The sequence below is a fragment of the Prionailurus viverrinus genome, chromosome D1 (genome assembly GCF_022837055.1).
Source record: "Prionailurus viverrinus isolate Anna chromosome D1, UM_Priviv_1.0, whole genome shotgun sequence".
Lineage (NCBI taxonomy): Eukaryota > Metazoa > Chordata > Mammalia > Carnivora > Felidae > Prionailurus > Prionailurus viverrinus.
In genome coordinates, this window is record NC_062570.1 from 107,822,941 (window position 1) to 107,836,250 (window position 13,310).

At 55.1% G+C, this 13,310-nt stretch overlaps 1 long non-coding RNA gene across 1 annotated transcript; it reads right to left on the minus strand.

Annotated features, from left to right (window-relative positions):
* Positions 1 to 4,694: 4,694 nt before the first annotated feature.
* On the minus strand, positions 4,695 to 6,814 carry LOC125176928 (uncharacterized). The gene is made up of 3 exons (XR_007156430.1): positions 6,694 to 6,814; positions 6,154 to 6,537; positions 4,695 to 5,637 (listed from the first exon to the last, which is right to left on the minus strand). It is a non-coding gene; the product is annotated as an uncharacterized LOC125176928 (long non-coding RNA).
* Positions 6,815 to 13,310: the final 6,496 nt, after the last annotated feature.

Here is a 13,310-nt window from a genome sequence, read left to right on the forward strand (position 1 = left end):
TGACTAATAAATTCTGAGGACAGGAATTACATCATACCCAAGTCATGATGAAAAGCTGAACGATACCAACATATTTTTAAACATTAAAAAAGAACCCATAAGACAAAAATCCCAGAAGCAACAGGTATTGGGGATTTTAAATTTTTAGTGAAATCCAAGGTTAGAGACCAGGAGAAAGAGCTACTGGTATTACTTTACCAACTCCCTGGATGCATCTCAGAAACACGTAATCATAAACGGTTTTCTTGTCTTTCCCTGAATTCTTAAAAACAGACTACATCGAGCAAAGGCTCCCTGCTCCCCCCGCCACCATTTTGCCTGTTCCCCAAACTGATTTTGGCTGAGAGTTGCTCCAATGCTGGATCAATCTGAAAAGCACAAATGTTCAAACTAAATTTAGAATCGATTCACTCAACCTTTGCAAGGCTACATGGATTGTTTGCTACTATATATCACAGTAATTTTACAGTGACCATAAAAAGGTTATTCTGTTACAAAAACTAACAGCAAAAATTTTTACTGCTATTAATACGGACCACAAAGGCAAGAGATGTGTTTGAGACATAAAATTCCTATCATTGCACGTTCACTTTGCTCAGAATTTTCAACCACAACATCTCAGTAAATAGAAATGTTCCAAACCCCAAAGAGTACATCTAATCTCAAGTGCACACCACAATTTTAAACTTCAATACTTTAAAAGCTCACAATTTGCACATTTAAAGTCCTTTCTAAGACTTACAGCTCCCCAACACCCGCACACCTTCATATAAGCCACTGAAAAAGCTCATGGAGCAGCAAAGGCTAGTGAGCACTCTGCCGACGGGGACTCCTGCCACCCAGCTTTCATGGGACTTGTACTCATGTTCAGTTGTGCTCCCTCCTTCCCACCTTGCAGCAAGGCAAAACAATTTTAGCTTCTTTCTAAAAGTTTTGAAGCAATCTTTTGTGCTTTCTAAGCACAATGTAACTAGCACTAACAATTTAGTAGCGTTAACTAGTATCTTCCTCTGTGAGTCGATTACCTTCCCCAGAATTTTACCCTTTTTACCGTAATTCCCTTCCAACCCCCATTCCCTACCACCCCTACCCTCTGCAACATATACGGTATCAACCCAACCCTCTCCCTTTCCTCACCCCCACCCCTCCCAGTACCAATGCCAACGTGTACCACTCCAACTGTCACCCCTGCCAGGACCGATGCCAAGGTGTGCCCCCCCAACCCTCACACCTCAGTTGGGTCCTCCCATTTGAAGTTTACTTTCAAATTAAATCAAGCAAAATCCACATCAACAAATACATAGAAGCATCAAAGATCACTGGTAGTCCCCCAACCATTTCCCTCACTTAGTCATCTGTGATGCAATCAGAATGCCCAAAGACCTGCCATTTCTAACAGAATTTGGCCACAACCAACTTGTACCCACCCCCGGACTGTAGCATAACACGACCCCCCCCACACCCCCACCCCCTTCAGTTTGCCAGTAGGCTTCATTGAAGTATTTGCTCAAGGCATTTCAAACGTGAACACTTTCCCCAGACACAGGTTAGACCATCACACTAATTCCTCCAACCAGTGTGCAGGCAGGCAGGCGCGTGGGTGGGTAGGCGAACGAGTCACTGGGCTCCATCTGCAAGATTCATCTACAAGGCATGACTCTGCGTGGTGGCACGTTAGAACGTCCTACAGCTTAAGAATCTTCTTGAAGCCATGTTCGTAGCACAGAACTAGCAAAGACCGAAGGCTCAATTTAGAAGACGCAGCATCTGAAAACCTCCGCCCCGGAAAAGGAGGGGTGCCTGGGGGTTGGTGCTCCGGGATCAAACATTCAAAGCAACAGATCTGCTGATGGCCCGATGCATCTGCTTTGGACTTTGAATGATTGCCCCCTCATGAGCTCATCTGAAAACCTGAAATGGTGGCCTCCTGAACACAGGGCTTCCTGAGCAAGGCCTGGAAACAGGACACTGGAGAAGCTTCCACCTCCTAAGCCTCTGGAAATTCAATCTGCAGACATCAACTTAGGCGGGCTCTCTCCTTCAGGGTCTCCCCTCCTGCACTGCTACGACTCACACTGGCCATGGGCTCCATTTCTCCTGGTGCCATCTGATCACCACGATGAACACTATAGTAACAAACCATGGTCCATGAGGCATTTCGTCACTTTCAGCTGGTGCCATCGCTGCGGGCCCACCCAAGGGTACACATTCAGTCCCCACCCTCTCCGCAGGCAAGCAAGACCACCCCACCCCACCCCGCGTCTCAGCAGGGCGTGCCTCTCCTCCTCCACGATTACCGACGTAACCGAACTTCTCAAGGCCGTTGCCAACTTTCCCAGGCTTACCAGGTTACCAGAAGCAATGTTTTAAAACGAATGGATAACCTCGAGAGAGTTAAAGGGAGGAGGAAGGGCAGAGGGAGCTCACAGAAGAAGTTAGCACGGAACCTAGAGGAAAAGTCCAAAGGGGAGCACTGCCACCTGGAAAATAAAGCTTGGGTCAATTTTGTCCCCAGACACACAAATATCCTGCCTCAGCAGCCCCAGCCTGCCAGGCGTCAGGCGCCACACCAGTAACCGCTTTGATGGCACCCTACCTCCTCAATCACTCCTGAGACCACCCTTACCTCCGACAAAGGGTCTGACCTCACACCCAGACCTGGGGTTCACCAGGCTGGGCACGGCCTGGACCCTGTCCCAGGCCGAACCAAAATTACATACCACCCTGGGCCAGAGCTGTCAGGCCCGCGAAGCTAAGTTCAGTATCCACAAGACCAGGCCTCATCCCCACGCGGGTTCACAACCCTCTGAAAAAAAAGGGGGCTGCTGACATTGACGAGTTCGAGGTCTGCCCTCCCAGCCCTCCTGGGGCCCTGCACCCCACTGCCTGCCTTCCTGATCATGCTCAGGGAGCCAAATGCCCAATTCCGCTTCCTCTCCAGTAAGGGCGTTGAGATCCTGTTCTCCCCCTGCTTCTAACTTCTTTCCTCCTCCCACACAAGCCAGGGCACGGGGCTCGCTCGGCCCACGCAGGAGCGGTGCCCTCCTAGAGGCCAAGTTCCCGTTCTCCAGAAGGAAGCGACAGCCAGGGCTAAAGGGCTGTCCTCCCCTGGGTCACTGCGGGGACCTTCAACGCAGCTCTCCCCACCACAGGTTCCCCAAGATCTCGTTTCCTCTTTAACCTTTCTTAGTCTCACGCCCCGCCCCCCTCGAGTCTCATCTAAGCTTGTCATCTCCCCCATCTGCCCCCTGAGGCCCTGAGCTGGCCACTTCCTCCCCCACCACTACGGCCAAGCCCGCGGCCCTCCCTGTCGCTAACTCCTGATGGACAGGCCACAACTTTTGCTTTTATAGCCCCGGGCCGCATCACTCGGGGCACGGCTCAACGGGACGATTCCTCCACTGCCACGCGAGGGGAAAAAAAGTCCCTCCCTGACCTTGCCCAGGGAGACGACTCGGGGCGGGTCTCGGTCTCCCGGGGCGTCCACCACCTGGATTCCTCAGTTGTCCCCGCCTCCCCTTTAGCAGTGCCTCGTGACACGAAGATAGATTTCAAGGTCATATTTGGGAAGAGGAATCCGCGGGGGAGCGTCCCCTTTTTCTTTTCGGAGGACGAGGGAGTAGGAACACCCTTCCCTGAGAGACCGGGCAGTAGGGGTGGGGGGGGGGGGGAATTGGCGGGCTGGGGCCGCATTCCCGAGGGGGCCAAAGCAAACGCCGGGTCTTCTTAGGTCGCCCCGCCCCGCATAAGCCCGAAAGAAGGGCCGGCAGAGCGCCTGGAAAATTCCAGGCGGCGGCGGAGGGATCTCTGCAGAGGGCGCATCACCTCGGGCGGTGGCGGCGGAGCGCGGCCGCGTGACTCCTCGGGCGGCGGCTCGGCCGCGTGAGCGCCGGTGACGTCAGCGCCGAGGCGCGCGGGTGGGGGCGGGGCGGCCGGAGGCCCCAGGCGGCCGAACTCGGGACATTTCTAAGGGGTGCGGGGGCTGCCCGCCTGTTGGCGACCAGCCGTCCCTCGCAGAAGCGCACGCGGAGCTGCGCCTGGTAGCTTCTCTGGTTGAGAAAGCCCGCCGTGGGGTCGTTGTGTTAGGAACGGTTGGGGGGCAGGTTGATTAAAACGTTAATGCCCCGCGATGTTCCTGCGTGGTGGCTTGTAGGGAATGTGTTACGGCTTTGCTATTTTGTCCCCAAGGGGCTGACGGTTTGAGGTGTTCCGTAAGAAAACCACGCCTGGGATAGGCTACTGAGTGATTTTTCATAATGCATTAAGGGGAAATCAGTAATTGCCAAATGATGAAATCAAAATCTTGCCAGTGCAGAAAACAGTATACAACTGCGTGGCTGTAAGACCGTTTTACTTCTGGATTGGGAGGCGGGGAAGAAGGGAGACTTTGGGGAAAAAACTGCATTTATCCAGGGTAGTTTACAGCCTGTGATGGGGCCCAGGGAGCCTGTTTGATGGCTTGGGGTCACTGCCTGCTGGCTGCCCACGTAGAGCAGGCCTCCGACGTGGGTCTTCTAGAGCAGAGGCAAAGGAACCCGCTGGACTTACGATCCCCTCTGCCAAGGCCCGGCGGACCCAGGCCTGAGCGCTGGGTCAGGCTTTTGCAAGGGACGGGTGGTATCTCGCTGCCAGGGTGAGGGAGAATCACAGCTCGAGACCCCCTGTACCCTCCGTTCAGACCTTGCCCCCTGAAGTACATAGAGTGGAAGGAGGACTGTGTGGTCAGGTTAACCACAAGCGAGGATGGCTCCTTAGACCAACTCCGTCCCGGAAAGCCTCCTCCCAGGGTAACCACCCGAGCCCCAAACAAAACATTTCCTGACGACAGCCTCCTTTGGCAACTGGGAGGAAACTGCGGAAGATTTCTTCCCCAGCCTCAGTGAGATGGCATCTGCAGATGGGCCCCTCCTTGTGGTTCTTGCAAAACTCATCTCATGACTCTCATGTGACCGTCAGCATTGATGACTGAGTTTGTGGCAAGCCCGGGCTTGTTCCCCAATGGCTGCTTAGCCGAGCTCCCCCGTCCGGGAAAGATTCTGGCCTCTCACCTTTCCTCGAGATCTGCCCCCGCAGCCTTGTCCTGGCAACATTTCCAGGGGTCGATTGGAGAGACTAGGCCTGAGAGAACAGTGTGGGAAGAGAGAATTGCCAGTCACAATGTTTTAGAAAGCTGTACAGCGTGAATAATACCAAGCAGATTCCTTTCCTGCCGCGTCACAGTACCAGGCTGTGGGGTCAGCCCTTTATTTATCTACAAGGTGCCTGAGAGGTGGTAGTCACCACTGTGTCATTGCTTCCTGGGCCCAGCCTGAAAGCTTGCTTTTCTCCACCTCTGGTCTAAGAATCGCCCTCATTCATACAGATTCCCAAATCCCAGAAACAAACGTCTTTAGATTTTATTTTTTCAGAAAGGTAGGAGTAGGTGGAATTAGCAACACGAAGCATTCGGGTTCCACAAGGCTTAGGATTCGCCATCGCAAAAGGACATAAGGCCGTTCTTTGTGCCCTCGTGTCTGGAGCTGCTCTGTCCACCTGCTTTATTTTCAAGGACGAAATGGCAGTTTCAGAGGATCCTCGTGTAGAAGGTCTCCGGGCCTCCGGTTCCACACAGCCGGTTTTGTTTGGGAAAGGAATGTCCTTGAGGAGGGTGGAGAGGAAGACAGTGGTAAAAATAAACGACCCAGCTAAAATGGAGTCATGTGTGCTAAGCCCCATCAAGATTTAATGCCTGACTTAACCGCAGCTTCAGACCCATCAGGAATGTCCAGATCAGCCCTAGTGAGGTAGTCTGCCTTGCCTGGCTCTCCCCCCTAAAGGAAGGTGATCTTGCTTGAAACAATCCATTTCCTTTCACTAATACCCCCTTGTCACACGGTATCTCGGCCTGTAAAACCCATCTATTTTGCACAGCTCCCTCGAGTTCCTTTCTATGGATCAGATGGGATGCTGCCTAACTCGTTGAATCGTTGAATACAGCCAGTTAGGTCGTTAAACTTGCTCAGTTGAATTTTGTTTTTTAACAGTAGAAAGCCATACAGGGACATCTCTGTCCTGTGTGGGGGATGGGGGGGGGGGAGGTAGTCTCACAGTGAGGTGGACAAATGTGGGGCTTGGGTTCTGCCTTTTTTTTTCAACAAATAAGGCTAAAAATACCTCTGCCCAGAGGGAGGAGAGCAGGCAGTGCGTCAGCAGATTTCTCTGGATCAAAACAAGCTGTTCCAGGAAAACAGTCGTAAACAGAGAAACTTGGATCCCTGGGTGGGGCTGGTTGATGATGGGTCCACCCCACCCGAGCAGGCAGGCGGCTGAAGCTTTCTCCTTCCTGGGCCGCCCACTGAGGAGCTCAGGGTTGGAGGGGGAAGGAGGACGGGAGAGGGCCCCTTGGGCAACATCTCGATTTCTCAGGGTCAGGGCCTGGGTTCCAAGTCCTTTCTCCGGTCACGGCCGCCTTCCCCTCTTATTCTGAAGCCGGCTCAGCTCTGTTGCCAAACACACACCAGCCCAGGAAAGGACCCAGGAGATTTCCTGCAGGAGCTCCTGTGAAAGGGAGAGGAGAAGGGCGAGAAAGGGGTGTTACTTCAGGTTCACACCAAGGGCAGGGCAACTAGAGAATGTGCCGGAACCCTGACTCCATTCCCCACAGGTCCAGTTGCGGAGCTGTGACCTCCCGGGTCACCTTGGCTCTCTACTTACAGGAAACCCTTGACTGGGGCCTTTTCCCTCTGAGCCATAAGGCCCCTTGTCTCAGAGCCTGGCAAAGGAAACTGCACAGTCACCCAGTGGTGGCTGGGAGCCCTTCCTGCCCGGCCTTGCCTCGCCTTGCCTCACAGCAGCCGGTGCTGGAACAACATCCTGCCCCACCCCCATTCCCTGCTCAGCCCCCACTGGCCTCTCCTGCCCCGGCAGGAAGCTGGGCCCCATCTCACAGTGTAACCCTGAGCACGCTCTTAACTTCTCCCAGCTAGTCTTTCCTCGTTCCCACTTCATAATTCTGACCCGGATCGTCCTGACCAGAAGGCTCTTCACCTGGTGGCCATCTGGCCCAGCCGTCCCTCAGCTGCTTGAGGCCTCTGCCCAGAGGTCACCTTCTCAGTGGGTCCTGTGCACCCCTGGGACTTGGGCTCCTGGGGCAGGGGTTTCTGTTCCGCCCTCCACTGGATCGCCCCAACCCCGCAGTCCCTGGCACGCAGTGGACCTCAGTGAAATGTGTTAACAAAAGCAGCCTGTGTTCCGTAAAGGTCATCTGTCCGCTGTGAGGCTCTTGACAAATATTTGCGATACTGGCAGACTGAAGGAAGGAGATGAGTGCCCAGGTCAGCAGCAGCCCCACAAATTCAATGGCAGGCCCGGATTTGGGAGCCTGTCCAACTTGGACTCCCAGGTCAAGAGACCAGGAGGAAGGGCCAGGGGCTGCTCCGTGTGGACTGGGGCCCAGCAGCTCACCCTGAATGCCTGGGGCCAGCTAAGGGAACTAGGGAAGCCTGTCTCTGCTGGAGCTGGCAGAAGGCATTTGAGGGACAACACAGTCTGTTGGGGTACAGACTCCCCATAGGCTGGTTTGTAAGGCAGGGGAGGAGACGGACCTAACCTACATTTCATCCTACATTTTTTTTTTTACCCTGCCTGGACCAAAGGGCAGGCGGCCAGAGGAGGGGGAGCAGGAGAGATTAGGAGAGGGCTCCTTCCCATTTGATTCTTATCTCTTGTTGGTGCACGGAGCCTGTGGGCTCTCAGCCCTGATGCTCTTTCCTGAGGCTCTCCCCTCCTAAGGCCAGGCTTCACGCTTTGGCCAGGCCTCCAGGCAACAACTTGGATAGTGTCAGTCCTTTGCATCTGGATCTCCTGGACCCACTGACACATGCACCTGATACCCCTGGGCGTCAGGCCGTCGGTGCCCCGGCCCTACTGACCACCCCCTGCCTTCCCTGAGTCTTGCCCAAGCTGACCTTCTGCCCGGAGCCCGGCCTTCCCTTCTCCTGCCAACTCTGTCACTGGCTCGTGGTCACCTCCCTATGTCCTAAAGCCGCTGCCCCTTAAGCGCTCACCAGACCCGCCTGCCTCCTTACTCCCCATGTGTCGTCACTTCTCAGTCCCCAGCAGAGGGAAGTCCTGTGGAACTAGGGACCCTGACCCACAAGCCTTGTCTCATTTGACCACTGCTGTGCCCCACCAGTGGCCCCCAGACCTCCTCAGTCCCCCTGTTGCTGACTGAGCAAGTCCCAGCTTTCCTAGGCCCCGCCCTTTGGCCTGTACCCACCTTGCCAGCCCCTCCCCAAGCCCCACCCACCAGGAATCCTGGTGACAGTGTCTCTGGGCAGGGAGCTGGGGGTGCCCACATCCTACTACCCCACACCCCTAGGTTTGCATAGCCCCCAAGAAGCCCTCTACCTTCTCCAGGCTGCCTGCAGCCCCCACTGCCGAGCCTCCCACTTCCACTAGGGTCCCTGCTGCTAGGGTCCCTGTCCTCAGGCCTGAGCCTCGTCTTGTCCCTAGAGTGACTCCACCAGAGCACTGAACCTCTAAAGGAGCCTTTTCTGATCTGACCCCATGCCCCCTCCCATGCCCTTTGCATCTGGGAGCAAAACGTGCCTGGCACCAGGACTTGTGCAGCACTGGAGAAACCCTCTGAGTGGTACCCCTGGCCCCTGGAGGCTGCTGACCTTGACACCGTGAGGGAGGCCTGTGCTCTCACTGGCCTAGAATATCAGTGATTACTACAACCCCTTCCACCAAATGCCAAGGTCAAATAGGCAGGGGACACAGGAACCCTGAGAAAGAGCTGGGACTATTATTATCCTCTTGCAAACTGTATTTATGACAAGTAGTTTAAAAATAGTTGGCGGGCTCAGTATGGGTGGGGAAGGCAGGTGCTGAGAGACAGCTGGGCAGGGGGTGGGGGCCTGTCGGGCAGGGGCCGGGAACAGTCAGCTCTTGTGGGCACTGGGCAGAGCAGGACGGAGATGACTGGCCCAGGGTGTGCCCACCCCACCCCCTGGACTTCCCCACGTAGCCCTGGTGTTAAATATTTTGACTCGGTTGTCACTCTACAGAAAAACAAACAAAAAAATTCCAAAGCAGAATCTGTTTGCAGGATGCGGATCCTGATCTTTGGAAAATGTGGGTCCCCTCACCAATCAGTGCCCTTGGAGCTCCAGGACCCCCTATCATGGACTGTGGGACGGTGGTGGTGGTCAGGAGCCAGGGCCACTGCCCTAAAAGGGGTTGCGGGGGGGAACGAATGCAGCACCAGACCGGACCCCTCTCCTCCTCCCCTGCCGGGGGAGATTCTGCCCCGGGTTCCAGGTTCCAGGGATCTGGGCAGGAAATGCCGGCTCACTGCCTCTGCAGCCCCGCTGGAGGAGCTGGAGGAGCAAAGGGCGGGCTCAGCTGCCCCCTTCTGGCTATATCTGGACCTGCAGGCAGACTCTCCCCAGCTCTGCGTACCCCGCCCTTCCCACTGCCTCAGTGTCAACCTGATGGGGGCAAAAAAAAAAGGGCAGCCAACCTTGGGGCATGCAACTTACTGCTTAAAACTTAAGTCCTGACCCAGGCCCAACCCTGCCATCCTGTTCTGGGTGACATTGGGGTAATCCGCCTGCATTCTCTGAAGTGTGGACCTGGTCTGGACAGGGAGAAAGTGTCAGGCAGCTCTAAAATGTCCTCCTTGCCTGGGAGAAGGAGGAGCAGTGAGAATCTGCCATGAAGTCTCCCACTTCCCTTGGCTTCGGGCTGGCGGTGTCTTTCAGGCTCAAGGTCACAGCCAGGCTCTGCGCGGCTCCCCCTGCTCTGTGCCTGTACCCTCTCACTGTGCTCCATTTTTTCTCTATTTTATGGAATCTCTCAGGCCCTCTCCTCTAGGAAGGCTTCTCAGATCACCGAGACCCCCCTCCCTATCTGTTGTCTGTTTCCTTTGTCTCCCCCTGTCTGGGTGTGGCCAGCTCATCGGTCAGGTGCAAAGTGGCTTATATTCCTGGTCATCTGTGTTCCCATCCCCAGTGTCCCCTGCAAAGCCGACCGGACTCCGAGCTGACACCCTTTGGGCAACTCAGTCACTAATTCTCTCAACTCCTTTTGCAGGGGCATCTAGAAGTGCTCCCTGTCACGGTCACTGCAGACCTCCCCTTGCCAGCGCTATCTGTGTGCCTTGAGGCCTTGACTTCTCAGACTGAGCATGCAACCTTGCGCGGTTGCTCTGCCGTATTCTGAATCCAGTGTGGCTTCTGGCCTCCTGTGGGTGTCTCCCCACGCTGGCACACCGCTGGCTGCAGCCCTCCCCCTGTGGCCGGATCTGAGGCGCTGTGTGCGGTTGAGGCAGGAGCCGCCCGTGCCCGACCAGCTGAGAGGCCGAGATTGGGAAGGCCTGCGCAAGGGTCCCGGATGCTGTAAATGGTGGAGAATGACCCGGGACTGCCCCGGCCTCAGAAGGGATTGCCTGTGTAGACTGTTCCAGGGACCTCTGCTGTTCGAGTTCTGAAGAGTTAGGGGGTCTGGGGGCCCTGAAGTCCCAGTACCCCTGCACTGACCGCCATGGGCCTCTTCTGGTCTGGGGACCTCTGGAGCCGGGTGCTGGCTGAGCCAGGCTCTGTGTGCTAGGCTAGCAGACATAATCCACTAGGGCAACCCAAGGGCAGCTGGTATTTTATTATTACTTTTAAAAAAATTTTTAATGGTTTTATTTACTTTGAGAGAGAGACAGAACATACAGCAGGGGAGAGGCAGAGAGAGAGGGAGAGGCAGAGAGAGAGGGAGACACAGAATCTGAGGCTCCAGGCTCCGAGCTGTCAGCACAGAGCCCGATGCGGGGCTTGAACCCATGAACCGTGAGATCATGACCTGAGCCGAAGTCAGACGCTTAACCGACTGAGCTACCCAGGCATCCCTTATTTTATTATTTTTAAAAAATGTTTAGTGGGGCACCTGGGTGGCTCAGTCGGTTGAGCCTGATTTCGGCTCAAGTCATGATCTCACAGTTCATGAACATGAGCCTCACATCGGGCTCTGCGCTGACAGCTTGGAGCCTGCTTGGGATTCTCTCTCCCCTTCTCTCCCTGCCCCCCCCCACCCCCCCCACTACTGTGTGCTCGTGCTCTCTCTTTTTCTCTCAAATAAATAAACTTTATCATTTTTAAAAAATGTTTATTTATTTTGGGAGACAGAGAGACAGAGGGGGGGAGGGGCAGAGAGAGAGGGAGACACAGGATCCAAAGCAGACTCTAGGCTCCGAGCCTGTCAGCACAGAGCCCGAGGGGGGGCTCGAACCCACAAAGCACGGGGATCATGACCTGGGCCAAAGTTGGACGCCCAACTGACTGAGCCACCCAGGTGCCCCAATAAACTTTAAAATAACAAACTTTGATGCACTAAAAAGCCCCACCAAAGGAGACCAAGATAGTAATCTATTAGGGTGGTGTTATAGGTTGAATTGGGTCCCCTGCAAAAAGATGTGTTCAAGTCCTAACTCTTGGGACCTCAGAATGTGACCTCAGTTGGAAATAGGGTTGTTGCAGATGTACGGAGTTAAGATGAAGTGGCAGAAGGTGTGCCCCCAACCCAACATGACCGGTGGCCTTTTAAGAAGACGGCGACAGGAAGACAGACACACGCAGGGAGGAGCCATGTGATGAAGGCAGGGGTTGGGTTTATGCGGCGCAAGCCAAGGATTGCCAGAAAAGCACCGGAAGCTAGGAAGGGGAAGGAAGGATTCCTCTGCGGCTTTCAGACGGAGCATGGCCCTGCTGACCTCCTGGTTTTGGACTTCTGCCTTCCAGAACTGTGAGACCATAAATTTCTATTGTTTGAAGCCCACCAGCTTGGGGCACTTTGTTATGACAGCCCCAGGAACCTAAGGCAGGTGGAAGAGAGATGCATGAAAATGGCTTCTGGAAAACGGTCCGTCCTCAGGGATGAGTGAATGGACGAGCCTGACAAAATCACATAAAGATACAGCCACGCGGGTTCCAGGTGGTGTCACATCTGTTACCCAACGTCACCCACAACCTCATAGAGGAGGGGTGATCGTCCTCACTTCACGGAGGAAGAAACTGGGGCTCACGGAGAGGACTTCCGGCCTCACAACGGTGGGGGATCCTGACTCTGCCGCCACCTCTCCTGCCTCTGCAAACAGGTGCCTGACTCTCATTTGCAGAGGTGTGCAAAACACAGTGCTCTGCCCTTGGGCGTGGGAAGAAACCTTTAGACAGGCATCATACCTCCCCCACGAAGGGGAGGAGTAGGTATTGCTACTGTCCCCATTTTAGAGATGAGGAAATGGAGGCCCAGAAAGGTGATATAATTTGCCTAAGGCTGCACAGCAGGGAGGAGGAGTCAGACAATGAATGGGGTCTTGGCCTCCCCAGGGAGAAAGATCTGATCCCGGGGGAAGTCACCTGTCCAGGGTGAGAAGCTTGGGTGAAGGGAATGTGGGCTGGGGGGGGGGGGGTTGTTGAGAAGCCAAGGTGGGGAGGGGGTTAAAGAGTGCCGAGCCAAGCCCCCCGAGTGGGGAGATCGTGGGGTATGTTCTAAAAACAAGTGGAGGGGCACCTGGGTGGCTGTGGGTTAAGCATCCGGCTCTTGATTTCAGCTCAGGTCCTAATCTCACAGTTCACGAGTTTGAGACCCGCGTCAGGCTCTGCGCTGACAGCTTAGAGCCTGTTTGGGATTCTCTCTCCTTCTTTCTCTGCCCCGCTCCCACTTGCGTGCACGCTCTCTCTTTCAAAATAAAAACAAAAGCTTTATTTATTTAAACAAATTTTTTTAAAGTTTATTTACTTTTGTGAGAGAGACAGAGCATGAGCAGGGGAGGGGCAGAGAGACAGAGGGAGACACGGAATCCGAAGCAGGCTCCAGGCTCTGCCGTTCACGTTGCCGTCCTCACCATCCAGTCAGGTGTTGCTGGCCCCCTGCTCGGAGCAGGGACTTGGGCTGGTGCCACCTCAGGGGGATGCGTAACCCAAGACCCATGGGGGACACAGAAGGAGAGCACTACACAGTGTGGGCAGATGCCTGAGTGGAAAAAAAGGGGGCAGAGCGCCTCCCAGACCAGGAAGCCGACTTCCAGGGGAACTTCCGGCAGCCGCCTTGCCATGCAGAGCCGCGCTCCCCAAGGGGATCTGGTTCTCAGCTGGGCTCCCTCCCCGGGCCCCTCTTGGGTCATCTCAAGGGTGCCTGGAATTGGGATCACAGGCTCGGAGCCGAGCCCTCAGAGAATGGAAAGGCCTCCCCGGCAGCCAGCCTCTCCCTCTCCTCCCGCCGGGTCCCGTATAGGTCACAGGGGGCGGTTTGTAAGGGTCAGCCGGCCCGGGGGTGGAGGG